A 24,318-nucleotide genomic window follows, 5' to 3' on the forward strand; every position below is an offset into this window, starting at 1 on the left:
TTTGTCTTGGAAGGTTCATACCGAGTGCGTAACTCGGAAATTAAAGCTGATGTTTCGCTACCTACGCCGTAACTTTCTAACTGCCCCTTCATCCCAAAAAACGCTCCGTTATACTATTCTTACACGCCCGAAACTTTAATATGCATCAGCTGCTTGAGATCCTGCCGTCGACAAGCTAATTTATTCATTAGAACTCGTGGAAATTAATTACATTTGCTTCATCGTACGTAACTACAATAGAACTGCAAATGTGTCTGCCATGAAAACCAACCTTGCATTTACCCCGCTTTCTTCTCCTCATCAAATCGCACGTTCAGTTCTTTTTCACAAATTATACTATTATTCCACACTCATCAGCGATTTCATTTTTCACCCAGAACACATTTCGCCTCGAATCGACCACCGCAACAAAGTTGGTCTCGAATCACGTCACACTAAAACTTTTTTCGCGGTCATTTTTTTCTGCGGTCGTCCACGGAAGGGAGCCATCTTCCTGGTGAAGTCATCCATTTACGATAACCAAACATTTCGAGCAATTCTTGCTAACATTGTGTAATTGAAAGATTTTCGTTGTTGTTTACTGTATGGTTGTAACCACAGTACTTTCGTATTTACCGATTTACTATCCTCGTTCGTTACCACTTGATCATGACGTTGCTAACCCTAGCTAAAACTGCACAATCGGAAGCCTTTGTATCTAAAAATTTGAACTGCTTATTTTCTGTAAATTTTCTCATTTACTGTAACCCACTCCCCTTCTTTGGCCCTGAGGGTAGTAATAAGCAAATAAATAAAGTTAATGAAAGGTTTTCTCATTTATGTTCCTCATTAACCAATCTTTCCCACTTGCGCCACTGCCTGCAGCTGTTTGGGCAGTAAGTATACTCTTCAAAGCAGACAATTCTTTAAGCAGACGTTCTAGAACTGGCACAAGCGACAGCGAGCGACTGTTGAACTGGCGCAGAAACAGTCTCCAGCAATCCAAGTAGACGTTGGCGTTCTTTCTGGTTACAGCTCGGCTCCGCGGAGCGTTTGCAGAAATAGTAGGTATCAGCCACCACAGTTTCAGCTTCCACGCCAAAGAAATCTAGAGAAGGGTTGAAATCCGGGCCAGTTGGTACATACCTGAAGAAAAAAAAAACAGTCAAAAAAGACGAAAGACCAGGAGAGCGGTACACACCACAACGACTGGACTATCGATTGAGCTTTATTAGAAACGGCATAGTCCCAGGAAGGGCAGCAGAGCAAGCGCAGCCACAGCATCACTAATCACAAAGATTGGAAAGACAAGATATGACATCCACCGTGACCGACCTCGGAAAACAAATTCAAGCAAATCCTGGTTTATTAGATTACGACTGCATTAGTACAACCTCGATGCGCTTACTCGAAAAAAAGATGTGCTTTTTTGGTCGGTCAGGATAGATGTGATATCTTGTTTTACATGCTGTGTGATTAGTGATGCTGTTGTTGTGAATGCTCTACTGGTCTTGATGGCACTACGCCGTCTCCAATAAAGCTCAGTCAATAGTCAAGTTGTTGTGGTGTGAACCTCTCTTATTGTCTTTTGTTTTTTTGTGACCCCTATTTCTCCTTCAAAGAAATCTAGCTCATGTAAAAGGCATTGTGCACTTTGTACAACCAGCATTCTCCAGCATCTAGAAGTGAAATATTATCACCCACAAGTTTCTTTTTCAATGACTTCATGACATTTAGACCATAACTCAAAAAAGAAAAAAACCATCTGCAAGGAATATTCTCAAGCGCGTAATTTATACATTTGAAAAGGATATCCGCTTTGGCGCTTGTTAAGTGAAATGATTGGAAATTTTACACGACGATTTCCTTCTGGACATCCGAAGAGTAACCAACAAGGACATAGAGCTGCTAAACGCTGTAAAAGAGAGAATACTGATTAACTTATTTCAAGACAAGGCCTTCAAATTAAGTACAGAGGCCGTTCGAGACAGTGAAAGATGCGTTCTTCTTGCTGCACGAAAAGTCTAGCGCAATTTTAGAGTCTAGAAACATTGCATGATAGAGTGGTCCAACTGTGTCCGCCCAGCCTCCGTTCAATGTTCTCGCTAAGACAAAACGTGCTACACTGACCGCTATTGCGTCGGCATGAGACATGCTGATGCTTGATCCAGAGAAGTCGAGCGCAGCCCGAATAGTTGGCGGGTGCTTCCGTTTTCCACCAGGCCCAGGGCAAGCTTTGCGAAGCTCTATGTGCCTCTTGCACAGAGAATGCCTTTGAATGCGGCGGCTCCTTGAGGTAAACACTGCATGATTGTGCTGCACACAATGCAGCATGCATCTTCTTCCTTGTCACATGTCCTGCACCAAAGTACAATGTGGTAATGGCTTTCATTATCTTGGTTTAATGTGTCCCGATTTAATTTTCTGCGCTCTCTTCGACAAACCAGGAGACCAACTATTTCATTTGCTTCAATGTTGACGTAGGGAGAAAAGAATTTTCAAAGGCTTCTAAACACGTGTGGTTTATTGAGCAAACAATGGCTGTTTAAAAGCTCGCAAGCTCAATCGAAGATTGAGGCAGAAACTACCTAAAAAGAAAACTGTTAGCAGCATTCTAGTTTGCATAAACGTGTGCCCCAAAACTAGAACCAAATTCATGATGTGAATGATTAAAGCGAATTTATCAACGAAGCCTACGCCGTTCCTACCGACACCATGAAAAGCACGTATGCGGTAGCTTAGTGCCTCTAATTTACTTACCTGCGCCTTGCATTGTGGCTTACGCCACCGGAAGATTGTGTCCGCTTGTTAACAGCGCTCCAGTGTGTTTTCAAATATCCAGTTGCGGAATGGGATCAGCCACCCGGAGCATGTAATTTAGCTTCACGCGACGATTGACAGTGGAAACAGACGTCAGTAGCGGCATTCTAAAAATGATGCTGCTGGTTGCGCTACGGGAAAACACGCAACATAAAGGCACTGGGCCACTTCGCAAGCTTGATATTCGGCACATTCCAATATCGTATCATGAATTATAATAAGCAGTGTGAACAGATACACAAACGTGCACTCGTAGTACAAAGGCGTCAAATCATGCTCGCTACTTAAACGCTGAATGCGAAAGAGCTTTGCCGCTCAATCATTCACGTTCAAGAGCTTTTCCAAAGGCCTGTGTATTGCTAATGACATGGTCCGGTACACAATCAACATGTGTGCGTTAACAAAGCCCTATGCCAAATACAAGTGCGTCAAGTTCACTTCAAAATAGTCTCCCAGTATAGAGAATAAAGTTTAAAGTAAGCAAACAAAGTGCGGACATTGCTTACCTTTTAGCTTGAAAATAGCCTTCATACATCAGTCCTCGAGTTGCGTAACTAGAACCACTGAAGAAGCACAAAGCACACCACAGAAAAGAACCAGCATGTCTACCAGACTAACCAGGATTGAATTCGATTCTGACGGCTGTCACAGCGGCCGCTGTCAGCATATGCAGAGGCGCCACCAAGCGTCGAATTAAATTACGTGTAAAACATAGGGACCTGGATGCTCTCCCGGTACCGCAAATCGCTTCCGTGGCGTGCAGTCCGGGAAAGCATATCCTTCAATATTCGTTTCTGTCCCTCATACTGAACCGTCGCTGCTGCGTGAATTTGGGCAGGTACCACCGAAACTAGGTCATGGCGCAGCGATGGCGCAATTTACGCAAAAAAGACCCTTTTTGCAACAGTATGGCGCAGCTTATTCCAGTCGGCGCAGATTGGCACAGCTTTCCCAACACAGCACTAGTGGCGGGAATCGAATCCTCAACTGCTCGCTGCCGAGGGAGGCACTCTACAACTAGAGCCCCCACTTGCCATATAAAGAACTCTGAGCTTATCTCGAAGCCTGAGATATAAAAAGTACCCTGTTCTTTACAGGTAACAGAAAAAAAGAAACCTAACAAGCTCTACGTCAAAACATGACACCGAGTGACACGCCCACTTTAAGAATTGCTGATCAGCTAATCTCATTCAGTGGTGTCGCACTTCAGAAGCCTTTAGAGCTCGCCGAGCATAACAAAGGCCAGAATCCTTACACTGAACTCTGGAGTCTCCGATCACTTTGTATTGACGCAGCTTGCTTTCTACTACCTGAAGGGTAGGCCATAGGCCCGGAAGGAATCATCATTGACCTTTTGTCTTTGGTAGTTCACTACATAAAGCTTCCGTTGCCTTTTGATCGAAACAGTTTGTAGGCGTTTGTCTCAGCGAAGTTGAACTCTTTAGCTGCATTCATCCTCGCGGATTGGAGCCCTGCTCTGCTACAATTCACGCTTTGTGACACCTCCGATTTTCCGAATGCAACCAAGAAGACTGTACTGCTCTTCGCGATTGCCTTTTAGAGCGCAGCTCTTTGGCGTCCGTTCCTGGGTTTCGCGTCGTCGTCGGCGTTGTCGTCGGCCTCGTAACCAGCTCCGCCCCCCTTTCATCCCCCCAGCGCTAGCAGCGACCGACTGATACCGCTGGATGCCGCTGACGCCGCTAGAGAGTCAAGATAACGTTACTGCATAGAACACCGTCGCCGCCATGCAGAAAGAGGAGGAAAGGGTCCCCCCCCACTGTTCTTGTGTGGCGGATAGGGTGCTCTTCAGTTGCCGACGCGCCGGTTATTTCACGTAGGCCCCGGCACGTCGACGAATACGTGACCACCTTCCCACGGCTAGACCTGGTTCTTAGCGCTGCGGAAGCGAGGGTATCATACTGTTTGTGTCGGCATCGGTGGCGTTGTCCCTGAAACCAACTCCGCAGCTGGGGTTGACTCACTATCGGCGTCAGCGGCATCAGTCAGTCGCTGCTATCTCTTCCCTCCTCCCTTTATCGTGTTGTCCGCTTGCTGCGCGCGCTTCTGCCCCCATCGTTTGCCGCTGGGTGTACACGCCGCCCCCCTCCCCCCTCTTCCTGCGAGTCTCCGGTTGTCAAAGCGCCGGCTCGAACTTAATTCCTTTCTTCGCTCCTCCTCCAATGCAACCCCTGTGCGGTGGCAATCAGAGAGCCAGATCGGTGGCGGCGGATCTGTATATGTGCACCGCCCGAGCCGAAATTGCCGCTGCCGTTCGCCCTGTGCGGTGGCAATCAGAGAGCCAGATCGGTGGCGGCTTGACATAAAGACAAACAGCAATTTCCTAACACTTATGCGGGAGAACATCCCGTTCCTCTCGCTCGTAACGCGTCCCACGACTGTGACAACCTCGCGAGGCACTTGTATAGATCTCGTCTTTGAGAATCAAGCATTGGTGTACCAAGTCGAACATATATCAGTCTATTTCTCCGACCACAAAGCTTCCTTCATGACTGTCAAGAACTGTTAGTGGAGTCTTTGTTAAAGGAATACGTGTGAAAAAAAAATTCTGTGATAGCGCATACATGTGTTGCTCGATTTCTTTGCCTCAATCTATCGAAAAGGTGAAACAGCTTATTTGCTGCGCTCAAATTTCGCATTAGGAAGTAGCGTAATCGTCGGTAATTTTTTCTCTTTCTTATGTGCTACGTTGTGGCGTCGTTCGCGTGTTTTCACTGCGCTGATTACATAGCTCTCTTTGCGACACGGCACTATCCCAAAACCTGTATCTTTGCAATGCGGCCACCGATATCAGATCTGAAACTCCCTAGCGTCGGTTTCTGTTCTACTCGCTCGCCATGTCATTCTTATCGACTCTTGATTATTCCGGGGAGTCACTAAAATCTGATGCATTGGAAAGGTTTACAGTCCCTCGTTCTCCTTGTTTTGGCTGCGGTAACAAGCCTCGTCCTCGCAAGGAAAAATTTCCGGAATTGCCCATATGCCTATTTCTGCTCCTGTTTTTTTCTGTGTTTTTTTCAACGCTATCAAAAATTTGTCCGCTGCTGGGCATAGTGCAATCCATCAACCATCATCACGGTGGATTATGGTAATGGGTGGCATGGTGCGGGATGGGTGTCATGGTGGATAACGGGTGGTTCAGTTGGCACTGGGTGGCACATTGGGCACTGGGTGGCACGGTAGGTGCAGGTGTCGTGGTGGTTGCTGGGCGGCGCGGTAGGTTCTGGGTGGCGTGGTAGGCACTGGGAGGCACGTTGGATATGATCGTGGGCACAGCACGTGAAATGCAAGCTGTGTGATGAATTGAACGAGAAGCGATTGCTATTCGGGAGCTCATGACAGGCTATCTTCATGTGGTGTCTTGTTAAGTGTACAGTGTGTATCCACATATGGACAACTATGTGGCTATTTTCATGCTATAAAGATCAATATGTAAAGCACCATGTTATGTGGCATACCATCACACTTTATTGAAAAACATCACTGCACTTATAGCGTATTTACTTTTGCACTCGCTCGCCCCGGTGACCTGCTTCTGTAAAAAAAGCTCCGAAGGCGCTTCCGCAGAGAAGCAAGGTGGTTCTCCGGAGGTGGTGCTGGTGGCGCCATTGGATGGTCGCTTATGTATTTCTCCATGCGGTCTAAACGAAGAGTGCAATAATTACAGAAGGAAATTGTTTTTACAATGATTTGTAACAGTAATTGAATGAATGAAATCTGCTGCATTCGCTTCAAGTGAAAGAACGATTCAACGAAAATTTCAGATGACAAATTGCAGCCAATGTTACACATAAACATGCTACCCAGTGCGCAAGCCAGCGCAGGTTTATTCGCAGTGAGAATGCAAACACATGCATCTCACTGTTTTGCAGATTTGCATGGGATTCTTGTATGTGTTTTTTTTTTTGCAAATTCACGCCTATTCTCATCGGGAGGTTGGCTTTACTGCAAACTTTAGTCACATGACAGCTGTACTCAAAGCCTTATGGGGTGGATCTTTGGCTTCAGATGTTGCATACTTTGTCTGCTCTTCGACCACTAAAATTTTTGAGAGATTCGCAGAGCCACAATTTGGTTACACTGTCTCTAATGCATGCAGGAGTGCTGTAATGTGCAAGCTGCCGGGTTTGTCCTTTCAATCTTTTGTTAGCGTTACTTGTTGCTCCTGCATTCCGTGAGGAAGCAGTTCGTAACTTTAGCATTTATCATATATTCATAAACATTTTGTGTAAAAGCTGTAGGGATGGCTAGCTTACAAGGTTTATTTAGCTGCAAATGGCAACCAATGTTTTAAAGAGAAGCTTTCTTTGCCTCTTCTCCCAGCATTACGGGCGCTACTGCTGCTATAGCCTTTTCAGGTGTGCCGCTGTGTTTCTTGCAACACCACCAGATGGCGAAAACCTACGCGCATCCTGACCGGCGCTGCAGCGCCAGCATTTGACAGTCTGTGCGTATTGCACGTGCTGTGCTTGTTTTAATTTCTGTGCGACAAGAATCCAGATGCTGTTCTGTGACAATGTAAACATTACAATCGTTCTTAGCCTGAAGAAAGGGTTTTGAGCTGAAATCTCGACAGTGTGTTGGCCATGTTTGTAGGAGCCTATAAACACGCGCCAGCAAGATGGCTCCAAGGCGTGCACTCGACGGCGATGACACCCGGTTCGAAAGAAGCGTCACACAGAACAGGAGTGTCTTAGCTAAACAGTGAAACGTAGTGCAGACCGCGAACTTATGTATACTTTGTATACAAACAATTATAATAACTAATTGAAATATGCCCAGCCACATAAACCAAATAAAGCTTAATACTTGAGCCATGATTTGTTGCGCTATGTGAGGTAATGACAACGCTCAATTCTCTCTCAAACATTATGAACAATGACTCGCAACAACGCTTCAAGCAAACACGTCTCCCTGTGTGTTGTGTGGACTGTGCAGAAAAACAGAAGTGATGCATGAATGGTAACGCTTCACATCAACTCGTCACTCTGGTAATGGACTTAAGCTAAAGAAATTACAAATTTGCCACCATCATCACCGTCAATTATTGTCAATAATAGCAAACAGCGTGCAAAACTTCGTGTACATTGATTCTCACAGTGCATGGGATCCGGTAATTTCTTGTGCTCTACTTTTCAATCTCCATATTGCTAATTTGCTAAGCTAACCTACATCTTCAATGTAAAAGCCTAAAGAAGCATCTTCAAATAATACAGAGCTATCTAATATGCTCGTTTGTTTCTAAATATGCATATTCTTGTAGGAAATGGAATCTGCGATAGTGTGTTGATGCCAGTACAAGAGTTACTGGAACCTTGATCCAGAAAACAACTGAATCTTTGCAGAAGAAGGCCAGTTACAGCCATACTATATAGCTGTCCGTTCTAATCCAGGCTGGTGCCAAGCGCGGGAATTGAGCATGATGCCCAGCACCTTGCTTTATTTTTGGCACTGGCGACAGGCATGAAAATTTTAGGATGCTTTGTGTACAACGAGATCAGCTATCTAGGTCACAGCGCACATGCGACTAATGTACGAGGTGCTTTCTTTGTGTAGCAGTTCCTTCCTCCATGTTATGCTTAAATTAAATTAGATCACTGAATGTAAGCCGAAAGTGCTGATAGGGCATATGTTATAAATTCCAGTAAACAGAACATCCAAAATCAAGAAACGGGCCGACAGATGGAATAGCCCCCGGTGGTATAAAGTTATAAACAGCGATGAGGCGCCTCAGGAAGGCCAGCCAACGTTTCAATAGAAGGACCTATCTTTGTCAAAGGCGGCCTCGTCATGTTAGTTTTAAAGGGTTAGGAGAGTGACGTCACGTGCGGTTGTTGCCGGTGGCAGCTAGTCGTGAAGGGAGAGATTTTGAAGAAAGTGAGCGCCTGACGTCTGTAAGCCTGATTCCTAAGATGAGGGGACAATAGCGGGAGAGTGGGAAGGCGGCGAGAAAAGAAACAGGAGAAAAAAGGGCGCCAAGAGGAAAAAAAGCACAAGACAAGAAAAAGAAGGTCATGGGAGGGTGTTAGGGAAGCGAGGGGCTAGGTAGTGTTCAGGGGTGTCATTGGCGGCATGTTTTTGCTGCTTTACAAGAGCAAGTCAGGCGGTCAGTGCGTGAGTAACAAAAAAGATCCAAAAAGACATCAATTCAGTCATGCCTGACCAGACCATCCGATTAAACATCGTGCTGCTGCAGCCACTGGTCCTCCCTGACGTGGACTCTGTTGTTGGTCACGGTCTCGCCACTACAAGATAAGTTCTGTGTTCACTTATAGCAGTGCCACTTTAAAGAAGTCACATGGTGAACACATGCAAGGAGCACCTAAACATAGTCACGAAAACAATGTTTGTACCACTGCAGGTAGGGAGCAGAGCACAAGGTCGAAGTAACTGATCAATTTCGTGATAACAGAGACCCCTTCATGACAGTAAGTTTTTTTAGAGATGCAGCTACAGTACATTACAAACAAATGTTTGTTTACGTAACAATTATTTTTTTCCATCAGCTAGTTAAAGCAACTTTCCCTTGTCATGTTTATCACGCCAAAGTTATGCCAACATACCTTGTCTCAAAACATCAGTGGTAGTAGTAGCAAGCCGTGATTGCTTACATGTTTACCCCAAACCCTATCAGAGGAATTTAGTGCGCGACGCGCGACGGCTTTGAGAGATAAAACGGACCGTCGCGCGAACAGATCGCTCGTTCCCGCCTGGTTCTGGAAATCTAGAATTCGTCGCTCGTCGCGCAGAAGTGCTATGAGCGACTAGAAAATAGCCCCAAGACGGAACTGGATGCAGATCAGTCAGGTACTACTGAGTGTTGCACGGAATGAGCAAACGACAATTTTGATACGTGGAATTTTAAGAACCTGCTGCGAGACTTTAAAGGATGTTGTACGCTGCTCCTTAGAGTAAAACACAACAATTTAAATTAATAAAGCACGCGTTTGACGACTTTCGGCGTGCATTTGCTGCCCTCATAACGGCAACATCGGGGAGGCGGGGCTCAATGTGGGCGCTCGCGTGGGCTAAGACTTGTACGGAACGAGCGAGCGCGACAGCCATCTACATTGCGTCCCTGTCGCGCTCAATATATCTTGCATGGTGTTTATACTTTTTCCCTGTAACGGCTCGCAAACGGACGACCACGTAAGCAAAAAACCTGGAAGTATGAAGTATGACTTCTTTAATGAAGTCAAGACTAGGCAAATTTCTCGTCTCTGCCTTTTTCAAAAAATCTTTTACCAAAACAGCTCGCTTAAACAAGACTTAATTTCACAGCCTTCGTACATGTCGTCGCGTCTTGATCATCGGTTTAAAGTGTCCATTCCTTTCTGTCGCACAAATGTTTTCTCTGACTCATTTCTGCCGAAAACCAGTGCCGAGTGGAACCACCTTCCCCCCTCCATCGCCTGCATCGAGGAGGCATCATCTTTCAAGACTGCAATAACTGATTATGTTTTGAATTTATCACCTTAATACTAATAATTGTTTGAGCATGTATTTATTATTATTATTACTATTATTATTATTATTATTATTATTATTGTACCAACCCCCTCTGTAACGCCCTTCTGGGCCCTGAGGGTACTGTAAATAAATAAACTACGTAAGAGAAAACAATTATGGGGTTTTACGTGCCAAAACCACTTTCTGATTATGAAGCCCGCCGTAGTGGCGGACTGCGGAAATTTCGACCACCTGGGGTTCTTCAACGTGCACCTAAATCTAAGTACACGGGTGTTTTCGCATTTCGCCGGCATCGACATGGGGCCGCCGTGGCCGAGATTCGATCCCGCGACCTCGTGCTCAGCAGCCTAACACCATAGCCACTGACCAACTGCGGTGGCTCATACGTAATAGAGGAAACGTAATTGCAGTAAGAATAGGTGAAGAGGCAGATGAGTCATTATTATCGAACTTCAGCAGAAAAGTCGCCACTCGCAGAAATGAGGAGGAACTTTCACGGGAACGGAACGCTCATCAAGGTTTTCAATTTAGCATTAGGCCAATAAACTCGCGCAACCAAATTAGTTTAACCAGCGCTCAGCAAGTATCAGCACAGTCACTGTCCTCAAGGGAGTTCTATTTCCTACTTTAGCAAAGCACTCTATGCACACACGAGAAGCACGCACAATATGCGTCTAGTTAGCAAGCACGAGTAGTCACCTTCTAAATGGCACGATGCTGTCGAAAAGCGCCCTCCAAGTTGCCGCTGCTGCAGTTATTCCTGCATAAATGATGCCGTTTCGTAGTGCACGACCTGCGGAAAGCTAAAAATACGCATTATGTCTTTGCGACGTCCCCCGAACTTTCCACAAAAGCCAGGGACTAAGGGAGCGCACTCCACGGAATGAAAATCATTGGTCCATATTTGCCTGGCGCACCACGCATACGGGAAGTTTGCAGTGAGACACACGCTATCTTCTGGAAATTTTACGCACGTGAACTGAGTCACAGTTCATTACAGCAAACGCAAACAACGATCAAACAAACTCATCGTAACAGCTCGTACGATCGACAGCACATGTAAACAAGGGAACAAGATTGATGGATGAATGCTTTGAGCAACCGTTTTGATAGGGGGCAGTGTGTGGTGCTACCTGCAGAATCGGGAGGTTGTTGTGGCCACCACGATGTGTAAAATAATAACCAGCACACACTCGCTTTGTGCCTTGTTGCACCCAACCACATACAGATGTTGGAACGCCAAAAACAACATTCACACAGTCTATAATATCCGCATGACTTTATCGCAGAAAGAAATTCTATGACGTATTTTCGATAGGCCAACTTACGCGAAGGTGACGAAAGCAACATGAGGCTGCCGGGCACAAAATTGACATCACGCCGACGGAGGTCGTAGCGTTGCTTCTGCTTGTCTTCAGACACTTGTAGACGAGCGCGCGCAAGTTGGCGAGCGTGGTCAGCATGGGCGATTGCATCACGGGCATAAGCGCTAGTTGAAGCTGTGGCGGACGGAAGCGCAGTGTCCAGTGGTAGCGTTGGTTCGCGGCCATACAAGAGGCAAAACGGGGAGAAGCCAGCAGTTTCGAGACGGGAAGAGTTGTATGCAAAGGTAATGTAAGGTAGAGCCAGGTCACAGTCACGGTGGTCGTCGGCAACGTATATGGATAGCATGTCTGTAAGGGTGCGGTTCAAGCGTTCGGTGAGGCCCTTAGTTTGGGGATGGTAGGAGGTGGTAAATTTATGCCGTATTGAGCAGGCACGCATGATGTCGTCGATGACTTTGGCCAAAAACGTACGGCCACGGTCTGTTAGCAATTGACGCGGAGCACCATGCATCAAAATAATATCATGTAGGAGGAAGTCCGCAACATCAGTTGCGCAACTGGTCGGAAGAGCCCGGGTTACGGCGTAGCGGGTCGCGTAGTTCACCGCGACTGCAACCCACTTGTTCCCTGATGTAGATTCCGGAAATGGGCCGAGAAGGTCTAAGCCGACACGATGAAATGGCTCGGCAGGGATGTCGTGCGGCTGCAGGTAACCAGCGGGGAGCTGGGAAGGCTTCTTGCGTCGTTGGCAAACTTCACAAGCGGCGACGTAACGTCGTACGGAACGGGCAAGCCCCGGCCAGAAAAGACGGCAACGTACACGGTCATATGTTCGAGATACGCCGAGACGTCCTGCCGTTGGTGTGTCGTGCAGCTCCTCTACAATGGTGGAGCGGAGGTGTTTAGGTATTACAAGTAGGAACTCAGAGCCCTCCAGATGAAGGTTACGACGACACAGAGTACCGTCGCGGAGGACGAAGAGGTGTTGAGTAGCATCGGCCGGATAGTGCTCAAAACGGTCGATGAGTGGTCTGATGTAGGCGTCACGGTGTTGCTCGTCGGCGAAATGAAGCAGCTGTGATACAGAGAATACGCAAGAAGCACTGGCAATATTAGAGGAGTGAGAGCCGTCAACAGGGTAACGCGACAAGCTGTCAGCGTCTTGGTGCAGGCGGCCAGACTTGTACACCACGGAATATGAAAATTCTTGTAGTCTCAAAGCCCAGCGACCAAGCCGGCCTGTAGGATCCTTTGGCGAAGAGAGCCAGCAAAGAGCATGATGGTCAGTGACTACGGAAAAAGGGCGACCGTAAAGGTAAGGACGGAACTTCGCAACTGCCCAGACAACAGCAAGGCATTCTCGTTCCGTAATGAAATAGTTGCACTCCGATGGTGCTCGGAGGCGGCTTGCATAAGCAATAACGAGATCCTGGCCACGCTGACGCTGGGTGAAGACGGCACCTACGCCATGACCGCTGGCATCTATCTGTACGCCATTCTGTAGGGGCATCAGGGTCGAAGTGGGCGGGCATGGGTGGTGAGGTTAGAAGAGTGACGAGATGAGAGAAAGTGGCGGCTTCTCCAGTGCCGCACGAGAATTGTACGACTTTCTTCAAAAGGTTAGTTAGGGGTCTAGCAATTGTCGCAAAATCTGGAACGAAACGATGAAAGTACGAGGATAGCCGCACAAAACTTCGAACGTCTGCGGCTCTCTTCGGAACCGGAAACTCTCTGAAAGCGTGAGTTTTGTCGGGATCAGGATGTACTCCGGAAGCGTCAACGAGATGGCCCAGAAGAGTAATTTGCCGGTGGCCAAAACGACATTTGGACGAGTTAAGCTGCAGCTTCGCCTTTTGAAATACATCAAGTATAGTTGTGAGACGTTCAAGGTGAGTGTCGAACGTGGGCGAGAAGACGATGCCGTCGTCGAGGTAGCACAGGCATGTGGACCATCTGAAACCTTGGAGCAAGGAGTCCATCATGCGCTCAAAAGTGGCAGAGGTGTTGCATAATCCAAACGGCATTACTTTAAACTGGTATAGGCCATCAGGTGTGATGAACGCGGTTTTTTCTCTGTCTATATCGTCAACAGCAATCTGCCAATATCCCGAACGAAGTTCAATAGACGAGAAATAGCTGGAACCGTGCAGGCAGTCAAGGGCGTCGTCTATGCGTGGGAGCGGGTAGACGTCCTTCTTAGTAATGTTGTTCAGATGGCGGTAGTCTACACAGAAGCGCCACGTGCCGTCTTTCTTAACCAACACCACAGGTGAAGCCGAGGGACTCGATGAAGGCTCAGTGATGTTTTTATCGAGCATTTTGTTTAATTCATCTTGAATTACTCGGCGTTCCGACACAGAAACTCGATACGGTCGTCGGTGAATAGGCACAGCATCGCCAGTAAGAATGCGATGCTTGACCGCGAGCGTCTGGCCTAAAGGGCGATCGTCGAAGTCGAAAATATCGCGTTAGGACGATAATACTTCGCAAAGGTCTTCAGCCTGCGTAGAGGACAGGTCCATCGCAATCATTTTCTTTATGTTTAGATCGACGCCCGAGGCTGGCGCGAGAGGCATGCTAAGCTCGCGAGAACCATCAGTCGATAACGCTACCACGTATTGGTCGCCGAGAAAATCAATGGTGGCAAGGCAAGTACCTTGCGGTAGAATTTGCTTTGCCAATCCAAAGTTACAGACAGGCATGCGAGTGTGGTTCGCAGTAATGGTAAGTATACTGTGAGGCACGGTGACGTCATACTGTATTGGGATGTCGGGCAGAGAAGTAACGACGTACTCGCCATCAGGAACTGGTGGGAAAGACAACAGTTCAAAGTAGGCTATGGACTTTGGCGGCAGACGAAAAAAGTCGGTGGAGCGTAAGCGGCAGTGGGGTGCGTCAGAAGGTTCTGCGAGCAACGGCAACTCAAGGCGAAGGGTACTGGAAGAACAGTCAATAAGAGCAGAATGTAAATCGAGGCCGAGAATGAGGTCCTGGGGGCAATGAGCAATTACGGTGAAGAGGACAGGAGTGTGGCGGCCGGCGATGCCGACGTGTGCCGTACACATTCCGATGATAGGCACAGTACCGCCATCCGCAACGCGGACGAGGCGTGCGGACGCTGGGGTGAGGAGCTTGTTCAGTCGTCGTCGGAAGGCAGCACTCATAATTGAAAGATGTGCTCCTGTATCGATGAGTGCCGTGACAGGATAGCCGTCAATGTCAACGTCAAGGAGGTTTTGGTTCGTAGGTAACGTGAGCAGAGGATTTGAGGGCAGGGTCGACAACGCAGCTTCACCTCCAGAAGCTGCAGTGCCTAGTTTTCCGGCTGGATTCGGGAGGCGATAGGCGGCGAAGAGAAGCGACGGGGTTGGGGCGAACGAGACTGATGGCGTTGAGGTGAGGGCGAGCGGCTGTACCGAAGGTTCGGAGCAGGAGCATCAGCGGCAGTGGAGTCATGCGGGTGGTATAGGGAACGGAAGGTCCAAAGGTGCGGGAATAAGCGGAGGTGTATGTTCGAGGAGGTGGTGGCCATCGGTTGCGGCAGTAATGAGCAACGTGGCCGATGCGATAGCAGTGGAAGCAGATCGGCCGGTCATCATGGGGTACGTCAATCGGACGGGTTTTGGCGAGATATGCCGGAAAAGGAGTGCCGAGGAGGAGGAGGGCCGCTAGAGAACTGGGGAGCGCTGGGTTTGGACGTGGAACACACGGAGTTCAGACCAATGTTCTAGAATTCCTGTCGGACGACGGCCTGGATCATCGCAATGGTGGTTGCAGGCGGATCGGGAGCCGTCGTGGAGAAAGCTGGCGAACAGGTGGCCTCGAGTTCGCGGCGAACAATACGGATGACGTCTTCACAGGTGGTGGTCTGACGTGGTCGACACTCGTATGTCGACGTAGCAGCAGTGCTGGGTAGCCGCGTGATGTGGTGCGTGATTCGGCGGCTCTTAGCTTGTTCAAGCCGACGGCATTCTTTGATGATGGCGTCGAAAGTCGAGACATTGCCGAAAACAAGCAAATGGAAAGCGTCGTCGGCGATGCCTTTTAGAAGATGTGACACTTTATCGGCTTCGGACATACCATCGTCAGCTTTGCGGCATAGAGCGAAGACGTCGAGCATGTAGGAAACGTACGGCCGTAGATGACCGAACACCATAGGCAAGAGCCTTTCTCGCGGCAACCTTCCGCCAATGGGGTCGCCGAACAGTTCCCGTAGCTTCTCTTTGAAATTGTCCCAGCTGGTTATCTCGTCGTCATGTGTTTGGTGCCACACGCGTGGAGTGCCGCCGAGATAAAAGATGGCATTTGCGAGCAAAATCGTTGGGTCCCACCTGTTATTAGCACTGGCGTGTTCATAGAGTTTGATCCAGTCGTCGACATCCTGTCCCTCCAGGCGAGAGAACACACCTGGGTCGCGACGTGGGGCGACCATGACGATTGGAGCAGTGGGACAAGCCGAAGCCGGTGCAGAGGTGGGCGCGTCACCGGGAGCCATGGTGACAAGCTCGGTGTGCCGACCACTTCTGAGTTCCGTGGTGAGGACGGGGATCGTTTACGTCCACCAGAATGTTGCGTGTGGAAAGAAACAGACAGAGATACTATTTAGAGGCTATTTACACTGGAGTCAGGCAGCCAGGCCGACACTCGCTCGCGTCAACCGCACCGACCAACTTCGTCGTCGTTCTCGCGGCGGCTTGTTTCTTGAGCATAATATATATATATATATATATATATATATATATATATGGACAGTGAAGTCGACGCGCGTATGAAGCGGTTTATTGACGTTTCGGCCGGGGTCCGGCCTTCATCAGAACCGTTTCGGGCCCTGGCCAAATTGTCAATACACCGCTTCATACGTGCGTCTACTTCACTGTGAATATTTATCCGAATCCAGAACTGCTTTTTTTCTGGTATATATATATATATATATATATATATATATATATATATATATATACACATCAACGTTTATTAGAAAAGAGAAAGAAACAGATAAGTGTGCAAGCCAGTGGGTGAAGCCCCTAGTCCAGGACTCCACTGCTCCCTTCCGGGAAGTTTGCCGTCTACTTCTATAGTTCACTCAGCTGTTTTGAAACTCATCCCCTCCGCCTTGGGCTAGTGCCCGTGCTACCTGCGCCGTCACTTCGTTTTCAATTACTTGTTGCTGTCGTCAGCCTCTACTGTAGCATTAGAAATTGTTGACATGATCTCGGAGGTACACGTGCAGTGTGCAATGTTTCCGTGCGCATTGTAACCTATTCAGTCAGAAAGCTTCAAATCTACGAGGATTCATCGCTCGTGTGGCGCAGATTACACCCGTGTCATCCGCATTGCTTTCGTTTTGTTGTGTTGGATGGGAGTGGACTGCGCTCCTGTCGTGTATGCCTTGTGTACTTATCGTGCGGCCCACGATGATTCGTCGAAAAAACCGCATGTTTCTCCAGCGTAAATGTGTCCTATGTGGTTTGTGCCAGAAATGTGCGGCGGTGTACAATGTGTTCGTAGACAAGTGCTACAGTGCATTCCAGCGAATAAACGCAGCTGCTTACGCGCGGTTTTCTACAGTTCTTCTTGATTATCTTTGTGATTTACTTTCATCTGCGATAGAATCCACAAGGTCCATGACGTCACATTGTGACAGTGTAATTTTGTCTTGTTCGCCTTATTCAATGAGTACCTTTTTAAACATGTCCCTGCTTGACAGTAAAATGCCTCTAGTGGGGTTGAACTATCATAGCAATCCAGCTATAGAAATCGTACTATGAAGCAAACTTATCTAAACTTGTTACAGTGCGTGAATCTCCACAATGACTTATCGAAATTTCAGCATGTTCCCCAGTGCTGACGACGTTGCACCATGTTAAAGGCAAATGTAATTGTCGTTATCTGGAGTAGTTTATGTCATAATTCATATCATTAGCTCCAAGTACAAAATTTCCATCTGTGCACTGTTCCCTTTTCTAGTTAAGAAGACATTTTGAGATATTATTCAAGACTAGTTGTTGCATTGTTTCGACATGAATTCAGGAGTAATTTAGGTTGTGCCGTCCGTAGTTCAAGTATCTATATTGTGCGCAAAGTTTCATTCCTGCGTCACCTGTAGTTTGTATGTCACGAAGCAAAAAAAATATTCATTTCAGCTTGTGCTGAAATATGATTCTACACTATCCCATCAGTTTGGTAATTCGCTTTGCCACCAAATAATTGTGTACGTAGGATGTTTATATGCATTTTTCTGTACAATGGTACAGAACATATGAGCAACAATGTGCTCACTAAAAAAACGGTCCTGTGTCACACTTCTGCTACAATTACAGATTTACTGAGCGACCGTGTGTGTGCTTTTCTGAGTTACAGCACTGCCAAGCCATCTGACAGCGTTTGTGTTTTCCAAGTACACTTTCTACCAATAACAATGTCGAATTCTTTTCTGGTTCTCACGTAATGTTTAGCACAGTGTAACGTAAGTAAAATCAAGCATTATAAAACAGAAATCTCAGGAACAAGTACTGGCTTTCAGCACATCACTCAAAGCTGATGTTGTGAAAGCTTGAAGTAGCAACTTTCATTATCATAAGCTCTTCCTTTCAAGCCTTTCTACGAAGTGTAGGAATGTTACGCATTCATTAGTCGTTACATAAATATATTTTAAAACTATTGTTTTCTAAAGCTTCCTATTAGGCAACCACGTGGGAGCAGCACACTAGGACCAAGGAAGCGTAATATACACGCAGTTGTTTTTCCGTCGCTACTTAACTATTTAGAATGAAGCTTCTACTTTACCAAGAAAAACATGCAGTAATAATCGAAGTTTCTGTTCATGTTGGAAAAGTTGAATTGTAGGGGATCTATGGGGGAACCAAGGAAATTGAATTGTAATTTGACACACCCTGGCAATGTCCGTACTTATATATATATATATATATATATATATATATATATATATATATATATATATATATATATATATATACATATATATATATATATATATATATATATATATATATATATATATATATATATATATATATATATATATATATAAAGAGAGACACAATGAATCATCAATATATAAGTCAGGTTTGCGTGTATGCTGAAATTTTGCAAGCAAATTCGTAATGTCGCGATCATTTAAGCTTTTGTTTTATGTTCATGAACGTGATTTCATAATTCAGCTCGTTTCTTGTGTCGTAAATTGCTGACGCAATTCTCATACGATTTCTCCCTTGCAATATCTCGTTGTTTTCAAATATTCATATTGGCACGTGTACTTATCTGTATCGGTCGACCACGTTTCGCCGCCTAACAAATGTTATCGCACAGCGCGGGATGCGCCTGCATGCATCCGAAGTTTCTGGAAAGTTATCCATGCTTCTATCCGGGTGTCTGTTGTCGCCGAACCTTGTGTTATCAGATTTCATCGCGTGACGCGAATGGTGTAGAACTTTGTGTAAGGCACGCGGGTCCCAACGATTAGTCTGGAACATTCGACGACTGCTGTATAAAAGCCGACGCGCTTGGCCCGCTGATCAGATTTTCGACGATCGCCGACTGTGTTCGCCGCTATCGTTGTGCTATAAGTGTAGCCTGTTTTGTGGGCACAGGTTCGCCCAATAAAATTTAGTTTAGTTGTTCACAGTGTTGCTACTGTGTTCTTCAACGTCACCACCACGTGACAATATTGCCGCTCTTTCCTAATGCCCACAGATTTAACCATTGATGTTTTTCCATGCTGTGTACCTCTCCACAATTTTCTTTACTCAGCAGCTTCATCACAGCTCCTAGACCTACATCCACTTAACACCATCCTGTCTGAATATGTCTCCTTCTCCTCACTGCACCGATACATCTAAATATTGTTTTTGTCCATACTATAGAACTTTTGAATACTTTACTGGGTCATGTTCATTCTCTGTCACCTGCTTCAATATTTTCTCCAAGGTACTTTTGGTCATTTCCACCTCTTTTTGTGCCACTGCTGGATGTTTCAGCAATATATTGTGTTTTGTATTCTGTTGGTCCGCTTTTACACGTATATGGTATGGGCAACATAAGCAAAAGTATGGTACCTACATTTGTGCTGTCCCTTGCTTTTCTTTTAGTTGCTTGCTTCTTAACAGTTACTTCTACATCCGCTGTTTTGAGTTGTGAAATGTAATACAAACAGTTCACGTTCGACCACTTTCTTGTAGTAGAAGAGGTGTTTCATTTTCCTTTATTGGTAATTTAATCAGAGCTGCTTTGTGCTCATAGGTCTACTTATCCTTTATGAAACATCTCACCTAATTGCAGTAAAATATGTAATACTGCAAGGATAAATGCAACAATTTCTTCTACAGAAACTTTAACACATCATATGCACATATCTTCAATCACTCCGTGTTCAGGTGGCCGTTGACATTGAAAAGTAGCCTTTGAACAAATGGGCGCCGTGAAATTCTTTATAACTCTTGCCCTTATTAAATGATTACAAAATTCACATTAGGATGTCGCTCCGTAGGTGCTCTCAGCCTGAAATGCAAACCTTGATACTTGATGGCCAAGACTAGAGTCCTGGCCATCAAGTATCAAGGTTTGTCTTTCAGTAGACACTTCGCATTTAAAAAGAGCATTTTTGCAATAGTGCAGCCCTGCAGGTTTACCTTGAGAGCGGGGCACATCATTCGATGTCTAGGACGACTGGCAACCTACTGCAATATAGGAAATGGGCATTTCGTACAATGTGTACGACATACTATTCATGGTCTATTGCAATAACAGAATTTGGTTTTCAGTAAGATGGAAATTCAGTCAGACGTGACAGCATCACACTGAAAGGTGTTATGAGATTGGGATATAAGAAAATTAGTGGCCATTGAGTAGGTTTGGTTTATGCATTAAACTAATCAGGTGTTCCAGAGGCCTCTATCTACTATGGTGGACTCTGCCTAATCAAGATGCATGCAGAAATATTAACAAAACGCCATAGACTAATTGGTACTTTGTTGGAAAATACATGATGGTATGTCTAGCACTTTTAATGACAGGAAAAGAAGCAAAAAAGAAATACAATTTTCCTATTGCCAGGAAAGAGTTATCTTATCAAGTTAATTCTAGATTACCGAAATGTGTCGCTCTTGTATAATAACTAAAATTCTGTATTGCGTATACAGCTACTTGTTATTGCCAATTACGCTTTGCGAAAACTATCCATTTTAATCTAAAGATATTTCTTCTCATGTTCACTAACAATTCTATGGCATGCATTTGACAACATATTACAGGATATGTGCAAAGCTCACTCTACAAGGCCTATTTATCATTAGATGTTATTTCATGAAGTCTGGTTCTATATTTAGAATACTGCAAAAAACAAGGTGCTGGATTTGTTTTAATGTGTACCTTCATAAACTTTTTTCTTTCCTGGTGGATGCTGTATTTCTGTCTCAATTAGTGCAATTTCTACAACTACCTTGCAATGTAGTGCTTAGTGAAATAGCATACGCCCAATCTCTGAAAACAATTCCTTAATTCAAAAGAATTGGATCGTAATGCTTTGTCTTCTATAATGTATGTTGTATAGCTTGTTTATTGACAGTAAGATTCTTGCTACATAGGCAAAGCTACTGCAATACCTGGGCCATCCTCTATTGCATCATATAGAGCAAGATTCATTTATTTAAAATGTAGCATGCTTGAATTGTGTATCATTACTGTACAAAATAAAACACTTAAGAGCTTCAATACTTGACATTATACGTCAGACGATAAACATCCTTGCTAGGATTTTGTCCTTTTAGCACCTTGAAACTACACACACGTAGATGCCCAGACAGTGCATCGAAATAGATCATATTGTTAACAACCCAATTTCTGCAATTTTGCTGATCTACAGCTTGCAGAGCAATTTGCAGAATTGCAGAACATTTCAATAGTGGCTGCCTTAAAGAACATTGTCCTAGAGCTATTTTAGAATTTTAGTTGGGAATTATATGTTGCCACTCTGGAAACTTCAATCTCGTATGCTTTATGTACCACATATGTATGATTGTCATTTGTGCCCATTACACCTCAATTATGTAAGAATAAAATTTCAGTTTGCCATCAGGATTCCGTTCTTGCTATTGGTCTGCCAACACTCAATGAGAGAAAGTGCTTCCCACTATGCTGGCGGGTATATGCAATTTATCATAGGCAGTACAGTATAGCAACACAGACATATCTATCATGGTTTTCCATCAGCATCAATGTTCAAGTTGAATTAAACTCAATATCAGTTTAAAGTGAAATTGTCACAATAATAAAAACAGCATTAAAAATACTAGACCCAAATTTAGGAGGATAATTATTTAGGTAATAATTAGGCATGCATCATGAAATACTAAAATTTAAAAATAAATGTTATAATAGCAAAGCACATGTGCGTGCATGTTTATATACATAAAAATGGGAGTACATGCAGTGGTACCATTTGGAAAATCAAACAACGATGCACACATTACGCACCCGCCATCATCACTCCACATGTTACAACCATTGATGCACACACCTGTCATCTTCAGGCTGTCACATATAATCACTCATTTTCCTTCCGCTATGTGTTTGACGAACCACCGAGTACACCCACTATTCACCAGCATGCGCACCATTTACCCACCATTTAATGTCACCGAGTACGTACACGCACCATTATAGCAACACATCCATCATTCACCCGCCATTCCCACAGGTCACCCAGTATGTACCCACCATCCTCCCAACATACAAACATTCATCCACCATTTACCCAGGTCACCCAGTATACACCCCGCCATTCACCCAGCACGCCCACCATTGAGACAAGTCACCCAGTATGTATCCCACCAATACATCCAACCAACTACCACTGTACCCACCATTCACCCAATATACCCATGATCACTTCAATCATACCCACCATGTTTTCCACCCTGCCCCGCACATTTTACATCCTGCCCAGCATAAAATCCATGATGGGCAATGCTGGGATTTTCAAAAGGTAACTCCATGATTCGCGCAATGGCTCATGAACGAGGAATGCATCCAGGGTTTGTATAATGTAAAACTATTCCAATGTGATTTTATTCCTAATGCGCCATCAGCCCACCGTGATTCGCCCGAATTCCTCAGGCCACGTCCAATCTGCTTGTCTGTAAACCGACGTCGGGAGTCGTCAAAATAGGACAAGTCAAAATGATGTTTACGCATTAGGCATGCTTAATTATGCTGAAGAAACCCGGTATTATCTTGGAATAACCGTAGACTGCCCCGTCCCGCTAGGAATAGAAAATGGCTGCCTTCTTTTTGGTGTTAGCAGCAGCAGCTAGGGCGTAGCACAAGGGGGCCCGAGGATGCATTTCACATGCATGACCATCACTTTCGGCGGAACTTTCGCCTGAAGAGAAAAACTGTGCGGCGGCTATTCGGTGAAGTGGCTGAAGAAGTTGGAGGCGTGCGAGCAAGAGCTCTGTAGATGGAGCTACAAGTGTTGTGCCCATTGCGCTTCTTTGCCAAGAAAACTTTGCAGGCCTCGGCAGGAAGCGAGGAGACGATTAAGGTGATCCAGCGTGCCGTTAGAAGATACGTGAAGCAATCGTCAACGCAGGGACCCGCAAAAAGTGGGTCCGCTTCCAGAGGACGTTGAGGAAAAGGGAACCGTAAAAAAGGGCTCTTTTGACGCGGTCCCATTGCCGGCGTCATGGGATGTGTGGATGGTAGCCTTATTGCCGTCACCACATGGAAGCGCAAGCAGAAGGCGGCTTTCAGGAGTCGCAAGGAGTATTATGCCCTCAACACGATGTTCGTAAGTATCGGACTTCACCTGCCAATTTGCCCATCCTACAGCAAGGCATGGCTGATGCTATGCGTTCTTTAGTCAGATCTGTGACGCAGGCATGAATACGTTTGCCGTCCACGCTCTGCGACTGGGGTCTTACCACTAGGCCTTCCTCTGGAAGACTACGTGTCCGCGCCCACGGTTGTCAATGTAGGTAAGCCGAAGTCAAGCTTTATGTAGTTGCAATTTTGGCGGCATTCACTAATGTGGGCTCAAGCCTTAAGAGAATGTTGAAGCGCGAACCACTTATGTTATAACAGCTTGTCAACTAGCCAGGTGACAATAGCACTTGAATGAATGTTACAATTTTGGAATGAATGCCAATGCACAGCAGCAGAAGGTGACCACTGACATGCACTGCACTTCAAACCGTTATCTGTAATACATATGCAGTTAGAAGTACAGCGCACGTGTCTTGCCACTTCGTTTTTTCTGCTTATATTCATGAGAGAATGCAGCACTAAATAGCCGGACGCAACAAATTAGCATTTTACTACCTACAAGCTACTGCTATCTGTGCACTTCACACAGTGCAATGTCCTCACCTATATATTCTGATATTACAGGCTCTCCGTGGTAAGCACATTGCCAGCTGCAGTAGTAGCCACAGTGCAAGAGAAGGGGCAGGAAGGACAAGCAGGAAGAGACACGCATCTGCCTTCGCCTGCTGGATAGCCAGGTCCCACCTCCGTGTTTCTAGGGAGCCAACTTTCTTCATTAAACGTGGAGAGTCTTATTTGAAGGCACGGGACGAAGTGATGGAGGTGCTGAGTATTTCTGATTCATGCGGCACACCCCTCCTGTAAGCGGAACCACCGGCCCAGTGCCAGTAGAGACCCCCGTCTTGACCCCCGTCAAGAGGTACTG

This window comes from Dermacentor variabilis, chromosome 8, assembly GCF_050947875.1.
Source record: "Dermacentor variabilis isolate Ectoservices chromosome 8, ASM5094787v1, whole genome shotgun sequence".
Taxonomy (NCBI): Eukaryota; Metazoa; Arthropoda; class Arachnida; order Ixodida; family Ixodidae; genus Dermacentor; species Dermacentor variabilis.